We start from the raw sequence: 10,572 nt of genomic DNA, 5'->3' as shown, positions 1-10,572 counted from the left end.
ACTTTTGAAATTTCACATAGACCATTCAAATATTCAAAAATTTCATATAAACCCTTATAATTTTTGGAAATTTCAATTAAAGTCCTTTTGACTTTTGAAATTGCAAATTGACCCCTCTATCTTTCAAGTGGGAAAAAGCGCATTCGATACGGGAAATATGATCATCCCTTTGGGTGATCTGAATTACCCAGAAGTGAGAGCTTCATGGTATCCAGGTTCCATTTTGAAAGATACTAGCCGCCATATATGTAATAGTGCATGGGGAACTTGGGCAAAGGTAAGTTTATTATTTCACTTATCTCCACTTATCTCTTTTAGATACAGTATGTCTAAGGTATCCTTTTTTTTTTTTTTTTTTTTAGCACCAGCCAAAACCCTCATACAAATATATGGGTTGCCTCGCCAAGCGTACGAATGGTACATAACACTGGAACACAATGTTAAGGAAAGAATCAAATTGGCTAGTTTTGCCTTTACTGCTCTTTTGGACACTCGTGATCTAGACTTTTCTTTGACCCGTGCCTTGGTTGAGAGATGGTGGCCAAGCACTCACGCTTTCCACTTCCCACCAGGTGAATTAACAGTTACCCTCTCTGGATGGAACAAAATCAGAGGGTAAAAGGATTAGTTCCCTTCTAGGTTTTAGGGTTACTGAACAACTGTTACTTCCCTCATAGTTGAGGATAAATGGGACAAAATCATAGTGAGTGATAACTCTCTCTCTCTCTTGACTCTAAGATCAATTGGCTAGATCTTTTTTGGTATATTTACTTTATCAAACCTTCATAAGTGATAACGTAGATAGGATTGATCTCCTGTATGCCTAGTTTTTTGAGGATTTCAGTGAAGCTTGCCGATATAACTGGGGTGAGCTTGGTTATGCTCATTTCATCTCTATGTTGGGATTCTCTAGCCAGTGGAAATCCAAATATCAAAGGTTCTGCCTTTGTAATTTTTTTTTTTTTTTTATCCCTCCCTCTTTTGATCAGGTTTGGGCTTACGAGTACTTGGGTTTTCGAATCTCTCAACTGTTGAAATGTAAGCCAGATTCATTCCCAATTGCTTCTCGTTGGTATGAAAAAAATGTGAAAGGGAATCCAGAACCGAAGGCCATTTCCATTCTTCGCGATGAATTGAACAACTTGTCTCAAGTGTGGATCTTATCCTCTCTTTTGTTTTTTGTTTTTGTTTTTCATTTTTTGTTTTTTGTTTTTTGTTTGTTTGTTTGTTTTTTTTTTTTAAACAAAATAAATTTCTATCATACAGATAAGTTGGAACATATGTGCAAGTGCAAAATTTCCTGATGTGACATTATTTAGTGAAGCTACCCGCTTAACCACACGTAGGGTTCTTTTTGAAGGACCCAGAGGCCGGGTTTGGTATCTTGGAGAGAGAGTGTCTAAACAATGGTCAGTTGGTGTGCCAGTAACTCCTGTTAATCCTCCAGCGTTGATGCATAATCCAGGGATCCTTGAAGGTACATTGTTGGAAGAAGTAAAGGCCGGACGAGAAGCCATTCAGTTTTTTAATGAATCTGCTCCTTATCAAGAATATATTGTGAGAGAAACTATTTGTGTGTTCCCCTTACCCTTAGAGGGGGCCTTTGGATATATATATATATATATATATATTTTTTTTTTTTTGACTTCCCACATCTTCAACATTATCCTATTCATCCTATGGCTTCTAGCAACGAGGCTTCCGCCCCCAGCATTCCTCCTAGTGTCTTGCCTTCACACGCCTCTTCGAGTACACCTTCTGCTTGTTCAGGCCATCATCATACGGATTACGAGACATTCATCTTTGTTTTCCTGGCAATAATGTCATGGATGCGCGTTTTTCTTATCTGATTCATTTGTAGGCCCCAAGGACTCTTGACCAAGAGCTGGGTCTTCCGCTCGCCTTTGATTATGTATGTGCCTTTTGTCCTCCTTCACCCCCTTTTATATATATATTGTTTTTTTTTTTAACAGTTAGATTCAGAGCACTATGCATTGATCCGTAGGACTGTCAGTAGTCTTAGCGATGCCGATTTATCTATAACTTACCGAGATCAACAAACTGAGATCACCAATCTTCAAAGGAAAGTGAGTGATCCTTTTGGAAGAACAGTTAGCTCATTCTAGAGTAAGCACTAACGCTACTTATACTCCTTCAGTTACTAATGACGCTGGTATGAATGGTTTAGGGCTGGATATATAAGGGCTTTATCTGAACATTTAGAAAGACAATCAAGATCTCAATAGAGGGTGTTTTTTTTTTTTTTAATATACATATAATGTTTATACATATGTTGGTATGTGTCATGCAACATGTTAGTATGTATCATGCAGGCATGCAATGGATAATGGTGTTTTGTAACAGCAATGTTATTTCTTTTGCTTAGGCTATGCATGATTCCCCTCTTTTTTATTCCCACCATCATGTGAAGGTAGATAGAAAAGGCTAAATTTATTTCAACTCTAAGCTCAAGTTTACAACAAATGAAGAACAGTTACATGGAAATACAATAAACCAAAAAGCTAGATCTTCAATGGTCTTCGCTTAAGTTTTTGAAACTTTTTCTTCTAAAAGACCTTACACCAGCTGCCTTTGCCACAAATCTGCAAGCAGATTTATGACACCAGTGGATAGCTTCTCCGCTGGATAAAAGTTCACCACTTCTCCTGGATCAGTTTGGGTAACTAATATTGCCACCGCAGATGAGTAGGTAGATAAAATGACGTATGAGTCAAATAGGATTATCAATTGGTGACGTATTTTGTCGTTTGTATTTAGTCACGTATGTTGTTTGTATTTTGATACGTATGTATACCGACACTCCCGACATACGGTCCCACAAGCATGTGAAGTCCATGTGAAGGACACATGGCTTGGGTCCCACATGTCGTCCCTTATCTTTGTAATCTTTGGCTATTTAAAGCTTCGGAATTAATGGATTTGGGCAGAGCCCGTTTGTGACGAACACCAGTGAGAGAGAATGGTATCAGAGGCTTTCCCCTCCCCCGTCTCCGGCTAAGGTCCGTCTCCGGCGGCTAACCCTTCTCGGTTCGAACCTCTTGTAGTCCAACAGATGTTCTAGGCCACGCCCTTTTGCAGGTTACTCCGTAGGTATAGTTCTCTGGTGACAGAGAAAGAACCTTTGAGCGATGGGTTCTCAGGCCAAGGAGTGGCTGTTTTATACCCTGTAACGGCTCAGGTTGATCTGTCTCTGAGACCTTAACCTCCGGGGGTCCTGATCGGCCTCGACTAGGCATCTGTTGATCTACTTGAGTTTCACCGACGGGAGATGCTGCTCGGATTTGGATTACTGCCTCCTTTACGGTATGTCTTCTTCCCGACGATCTACCTCTTCTCGTAGTTCTTCCTCGTCCTCTTCTACTTCCCCTTCTTCTTCCCGGTCCCCCTCTTTTTCCTCCATAGAATCCCTCTATGAATTTGATTATCTTCCTGAGGATCAAATTATACCGTCAACCCCTTCTCCTCTTCTGAACCCTTATACTGTCTTCCCAAAGAAGACTTCTTCTTCTGCTACCTGGAAAACCCTCTTAGCCCCTCGGAAAAAACCCCCTCCGGTTAAGGAACTTGTTCAGGCTTCCCGATGTGAGTTCTATCACATCCCTGCCACTGATAAGGAACAACTGTTCACCTTGGAGATCCCAACATCTCTCATCCCTGACTGGCAAAACCAGGGATATACCCATCTCCACTTAGGCACAATTAAATTTGCCCTTACTTTCCATGGCAGGAAAGGCCTTCCCGTGGTCTCCCGAATTGCCCTTCTTGACAGTCGTTTTCTCCGGTATGAACATGCTGTCTGTTCTACAATCCAGACCACTTTGAACGCAGGAACCGTCTTCCTTACCCTGTACCCTAACTTTAATATTCCCCTTGCAGATCCTCTTCTCCCTACCGCGTTAAAATTCCAGATCCACATCTCTGGTTCTCCCCTTGCCCCTACAGCTTTAGCAGGTACAATCCACTATCAAATGGCTTATCGGTTACAAAACCATGCCTTTGATTTGTCTACAGGACATTCTGAGGATGCCTTATTCCTCTCCGTGGATTCTACCCATGTTCCTAGCCTTACCCATGTCCCACGACAAATTTCTCGAGATGAACTTCTTCATCTCCTTCCCTCTTCTTGGGTTACGGCTTATGAACAGCAGATAGCTTCCCAGCAGCCTGCTCCAGTAGAACCCCTCCAGTCTACAGATCCACAGTTCCTCCGTCACCCTTCTGGTGAGGTTGAAATCAGGTTTCCTCCTCCGCAACCCTTACCATCACCTTTTCCTACGCAGTTTCAGGGTATGATCCAACAAGATAAGATTCCAATCAAATCTTTTGATGCTCAAGGCAACCCTGTTTACTATTTCTCCGATCCGGTCTCAGGTCATAAATATTTTGACCTCTGCGACTGTGATGATTGTCTCCAGGACTCTGATGATGAAGAACTCTATAGCCCTAAAAGAAAGTCCTCCCAGACTATTCTCAGGGACCGATATGAGTCAGGAGATACCACAGTTGGCCCCTTAAGTACAGAAGCCCGGTATCCTTTTATGGTCAAATATGGAAACCCTCTTCCCGAAGCACCTTATGTTCCACCTCCGGTCTGTAAACCTCCTTCACCACCCAAACTACCGTCTCCTTTGGTTCCCCCTTGTTGCATGTATGCTCCAGGATCTTCTTCTTCTTCTCCTGTAAAGAATTTCCCTGGTCCTACAGATTATGGTCCTGATTCTCATGGTGTCCGTCATGTTTGGAAAGTTAAACCTCCTATTCTCCCTTCTGGACAATCAAAAGAGATCTCCCCAGCTGAAGCAGCTCTTAATTGGCAAAATGAAAATGCCATAGTCCAAAACCAGTACTTGGAACGTATTCTTGCTACGACCCAGCACACTCATAGTACTGTTGGCCGGCATACTCAGTTGATTCAATCTCTGAAAACTGAGATGGATCAAGTCCATATGGAACTTGCTGGTATTGCTTCCTCGACCGCTGACACAGCTCAGGCCTTTGCTCTTATTGGCCAAAAGGAGAAACATCTACGGTTTCTTGAAGCCCAGTTGCACAGTTTACAACAGGCTCCACCTCAGGCAGCAACATCTAGTCGTCAGCAGCCTCTTCCATTAACAGTTCCCAGTCTGGCTCCTCAAGATCCATTTGCCATGTATACCATCCCGGCTCCTCCGGTAGTTGCTTCCCAGAGATCTTTTCCCCTTGAAGAACTAAAAGCATTACAACGTCAGCAAAGGAATCTGAACCCCAGACAACCACAGCAGAAACAAAAACACCCAACCTTGGATAAACCTTCTCCCCCACCGTTTCAACCCTATCCTATGGCTGTTTCCTACCCTGCACCCACACCACCTATCCCAAGCTATCCATCACCTTTACCTTTTTTCATGAACACAGGAAAAGAAAATGTCTTGGCAGACTTCCTATCCAGACCATCCTCTACCTTTTCCGTCCTCCCACTTCTATATCCTTTAACTCCAGGAGCTTCATCTTCCTCCTCCTCCGCCACACCACAACCTTCACCTGGTCATTACCTTTGCTGTAATATCCCTCCTTCTCTTCCCCCTGAAATCCTTCACACCTTAACCTATAAAGCTATCCTTACCTACAGCAAGCTCACAGCCATCCAGCTTCTTAGAATAGCCCTTCGACAAGAATTCTCTCTCACTGGTGTTCGTCACAAACGGGCTCTGCCCAAATCCATTAATTCCGAAGCTTTAAATAGCCAAAGATTACAAAGATAAGGGACGACATGTGGGACCCAAGCCATGTGTCCTTCACATGGACTTCACATGCTTGTGGGACCGTATGTCGGGAGTGTCGGTATACATACGTATCAAAATACAAACAACATACGTGACTAAATACAAACGACAAAATACAAACAATACCCTACTACATACTGGACTACTACATACTGGACTAAATACAAACAGCTTTAAATACAATACTCATACTAGGACCATTTTAATCCGTATCAGGATCTGACGAACTGCTGTATGGGTAGAAGGCAGCCGTATCAATGAGCCAGTCGTCATATGCGTCCATAAGAGGGATTAGTCGAGGACAAGGAAGTCGACCGGTCTGATGAAGTTCCCAAGCAGAGTCAACAGTCTGGAGAAGAGGAGCTGGAACTTGATGGGGCTGAGTATTATTGACTTGGCACATGGTATGAAGAAATTGTCGCCATTCTGATCTATGTTGTCGGCGATTGATGAAGAGAGTATAGGGCTTTGTTCCATACACATGGTAGTCTGTTGTGTAATTAATGAAATGGCAGGGGTTTAGGGTATGTGGAGGGTCAGTGATCTGGAGCACTGCTGGTGGTCTATGAAAGAGGATAATAGTGTGGTGCATGGGTATATCAGGGGAATCATCTGGTGGGAGAAGAGAGGTGAAGAGATCCAACCAAGTTTCCATGGGAGCAAAGAGCTGTAAGAGCAAAACTGTATAAGGAGCCGATGCTACAAGAGGCGAGAGCAATGTTCTGGTTCCGAAGGAACTGCAGAGTATCAGCACCAAGGGGATCTGGAAGTGAGTTGAGGAAGATCTGTTTGAGGTTCTCATCATCAAGGCCACCAATCTTATGGAATCGGTCTGTCATGCGAATATAGTGTTTGTCAAGATCTGGACGAGCCAGAGAACAACACTTGAGCTGTAAAAATTCTTCACGAGCCTTTGTGATATCATTCGAGACAGGACCAAGAAATTCTTGATATAAGACTGTTATGAACTGGCCTTCAGGGAGTTGGACAAGTTGTAATTGTCTGTAACCACCAAGAGCTAAGTACCATTCCCTGAGTTTTCCTTGAAGTCGTGCAACAAACTTAGTCAGAACACTGACTGATGTAGCACCTTCTTGTAAGAGTTCAACATTAATCCAGGCATGGAAGTCAGCAAACTTAGAAGCCCACTTAGAGACAGGGACATCGTCCAAGGTGAAGAACTGTTTAGGATCTTGGTTGGAAAATGGAGCATATGTTGGAGGGGGCTGTGGTGCAGGTTCAGGATTATGGACCATGGGGTCATCCTGATCACCATCCATTTCATCAACAGTTGGAGGTGCAGGATATGGAGCAGGGGGATCTTGGCCTGTGTTCATGAAAGAAGGGACAGGTGTTGGATCCTGAAGAGCTAGGGTGGTGAGAAGATCCGTAAGGACATCATCACCGGAAGGGGTTATGGCACCTATAGGAGGATATTTAGGTTTGGTTCGAGGTGGAGAAGGTGAAGGTGAAGGTAAAGGTGATGGATAGCTTGGGATAGGTGGTGTGGGTGCAGGGTAGGAAACAGCCATAGGATAGGGTTGAAACGGTGGGGGAGAAGGTTTATCATAATTGCACCATGGGGTATTCATAATAGGATTATCAATTGGTGACCACTGATAGGCCCATCTGATATTATCTTCAGTTTTCTCTTGAAGATACTCTTGCCAACTAGCAATTAAGTCGAATTATGGAACTTCCCTCCTTGTTTGGTACTTGATGGCTGTCAGCTTACTATGTTGGAAAGGCCTTAATAGTTTGTAGCTTCTCAGTCAACCAAAGTTGAAAAGCAGCAGGACAGCCTATGTAGTGATTTGTACCAAATTTCCTAGAAATGACCATTTGGTCCAGCCCTTTAAGTGTTTCAGCCAGGATTGTAGGGACAATTTCACAACCTTCTCAAAGTTGTAATACTATTTTGATGATGGTGGGAACAGCTCCCCATCCAAGATAACGCAACAAGTATTGAGCTATCATACAAAATAGATAGACATTACCTTTACGCCACTGATCTATTCCCTCCAAATGTCTGTATAGAGAAAAAGCTTTGGCTACTTCAAAGATGTCTATTTTCTGAAAAACCATGAACTTCTTCATTTCCTTTCTATTCCATCTGAAGAACTCTTGGATATCTTGAGTGTAGTCTACTTGCAGAGTAGGATGAAAAAGCTTTCCTTTGGGTGGAGAGAGCAAGCAGGCTCTGAATTCTTCCAGAGTTGGACAAATTTCTACTGACCCAAATTTGAACACGTGCAGGTTACAATCCCAATGCTTGAGAACTTCCTTCAGCAAGTTATGGCATAATTCTATGCAACAAATCTGGCTAAGAACCTAAAGATTTGTTTCCTTCAACAACCTAGAATCATCCACATTCATATTCAGAGTCCACCTGCGTAGAGTCTCATCCAAAGTATTTGCATAGGGAAGAGCCATAATTGATTTGTTCCTAGATGATACAGGCGAACAACTTGATCAAAAAAGTGAAATAATCATATACAAGACATGGCAACAAGCTCACAAATATTTTTGTTCTATGAGAAGATACTTCTGATAGAAAGAAAAATATTTCACGGACCAAGAAGTTCTTCATCATAATTCCAACTTCTTGTACACTGAAGATAAGATTTTATAGTTGGAAGAGGAACAAACAGAAATACAAGTGGGGAATGATCTGACTTTTGATTGATAATGCCAAGTGACGATTTTTTGTAGACCATTGATGATGGAGAAACGAATTTCTAGGGAAAACAAGCTATATAGTAATTAAGATGCCAAATGCGAGATGATCTTAAAGCATTGCTTTCTTTCTTGGACACTCGAGACATAACTCCAGATCTTTTTTTTTTCTTTTCTTTTTTTTCTTCTTTTCTTTTTCTTTTCTTCTTTTTTTCTTTCCTTCTCTTTTTTTTTTCTTTTTTGATCAATGCCTTAAGAAATTCTATTTTTTTTTTTTTTTTAAGAGTTTGGTACAGATGAGACCGCACTCGAACACGCTGAGTTGCCTACGTATCCCTTGTGAGGAATCAGGTCGAACATAATTCAAGTGGTTACACTGAATTTAAACATAATATTTTTTTAGTTGATCCATATTAACCAAACCTGACAATTCATCTCCATCCAAATCCATGAGTAGTACATCTTTTCCTGACAAAACTTTCTTCACTGTGAATGGACCACTCCAATTTGGTCAAAATTTTCTCCGAAGATCTTGTGTAGGTGCTCTTTGTTCTCTGAGGACCAAATCTCCAGCTTCAAGTTTACAAGGACGAATATTTTTATTGACTGGTCTTGCCATTCTCAACTGATACTTTTAAAATTGTCCATGGCTTTCATTTTTTTTTCATCCAACAGATTGAGTTCATCATATTTAGCCTGTATCCATTCTCCTTCTGGTAGCTTGCTTTCTATGAGGACTCGAATAGAGGGTAATTATATCTCAATTGGTAACACAGCTTCCATTCCGTATACAAGGGAATATGGGGTTGCCCTTGTAGAAGTTTGAATCGACGTTCTATATGCCCATAGTGCATACGGTAAGTGATCCACCCAATCTCTATATGTATCCGCCGCCATCTTCTAGAGAATTACCTTCATATTCTTATTAGCTGCTTCCACTGCCCTATTTATTTGTGGACGATAAGTGGTGGATTTATGCCATCCGATCTCAAACTTGGTGCAAAGTTTATCGACTTGCCCTCGAAAATGAGTGCCCTGGTCAGATATCAATTGTTACAGGATCCCATGTCGACAAATGATGCTCTCTTTAATAAACTTGGCCACCTTTGTAGTAGTGAGGACTGAATATGACTATCCTTCCACCCATTTGGTGACATAGTCAATTGCTACCAGTATGAACTCATGACCATTTGATGCTTTGGGAGTAATTTTTCCTACAACATCAATACCCCATGTAGAGAATGGCCAAGGGGAACTGAGCGAATGCAATTCCGCTGGCTGAATATGTATGATATTGAAAAATATATGACATTTGTGGCATTTTTGAACGAAATCTACACAGTCTGCCTCCATTGTGCGCTAGTAATATCCTAATTTCAGGATTTTCTTGGCTAGCATTCTTGCATTCATATGAGGCCCACAGATACCCTGATGTATTTCTTCTATCACAATTTGCGCCTGTTCTTCATCCACACACAATAGATGAATTCCATCAAATGATCTTTTGAACAACAAATCATCTTGTAATGTGAATTGGGTGGCAATTTTCTGAAAAAAACTTATTTTCCCCTAATGTTGCTTCCATAGGATATTTTCCTTTCTTGATGAAGTCCACAATAGGACCAAACCAAGATCTTTCATCTGTTGTCAAGGCATTCACTGAGCCGTGATAGATGGGCTTTACCTTTCTTTCAACTAGAAAATGTCTTACTTGGGCCATAGGACTACACTCAACCATTAGTCCTAATGTTGCAAGAGCATCGGTGAACCGGTTGCTATCTCTCTAGAAGTATTCGAAAGAGATTTCTTCAAAGTGTTTTAGAGATCTTCTCCAGATATTCTTGGTAAGGCTTCAATTTCTCATCTCTGGTCTTCCATTTCCCTTGAGTTTGGCAGATTACAATGGATGAGTCACTAAACACTTGGATCGTTTTTACCCCAATTGTCAGAGCTATCTCTAGACCAATTGCACATGCTTCATATTCAGCAACATTATTGATGCATGGAAAATCAAGTCGAAAAGATGAAGGCAAATAGAGCTCATCGGGTGTTATTAATAACACTCCTGCCCTATAGCCTCTTTGATTGGCTGTTCTGTCAAAATATAATTGCC

This window comes from Macadamia integrifolia, unplaced genomic scaffold (assembly GCF_013358625.1).
Source record: "Macadamia integrifolia cultivar HAES 741 unplaced genomic scaffold, SCU_Mint_v3 scaffold580, whole genome shotgun sequence".
In the NCBI taxonomy this organism is placed as follows: domain Eukaryota; kingdom Viridiplantae; phylum Streptophyta; class Magnoliopsida; order Proteales; family Proteaceae; genus Macadamia; species Macadamia integrifolia.
This window is presented reverse-complemented; position numbering follows the sequence as displayed.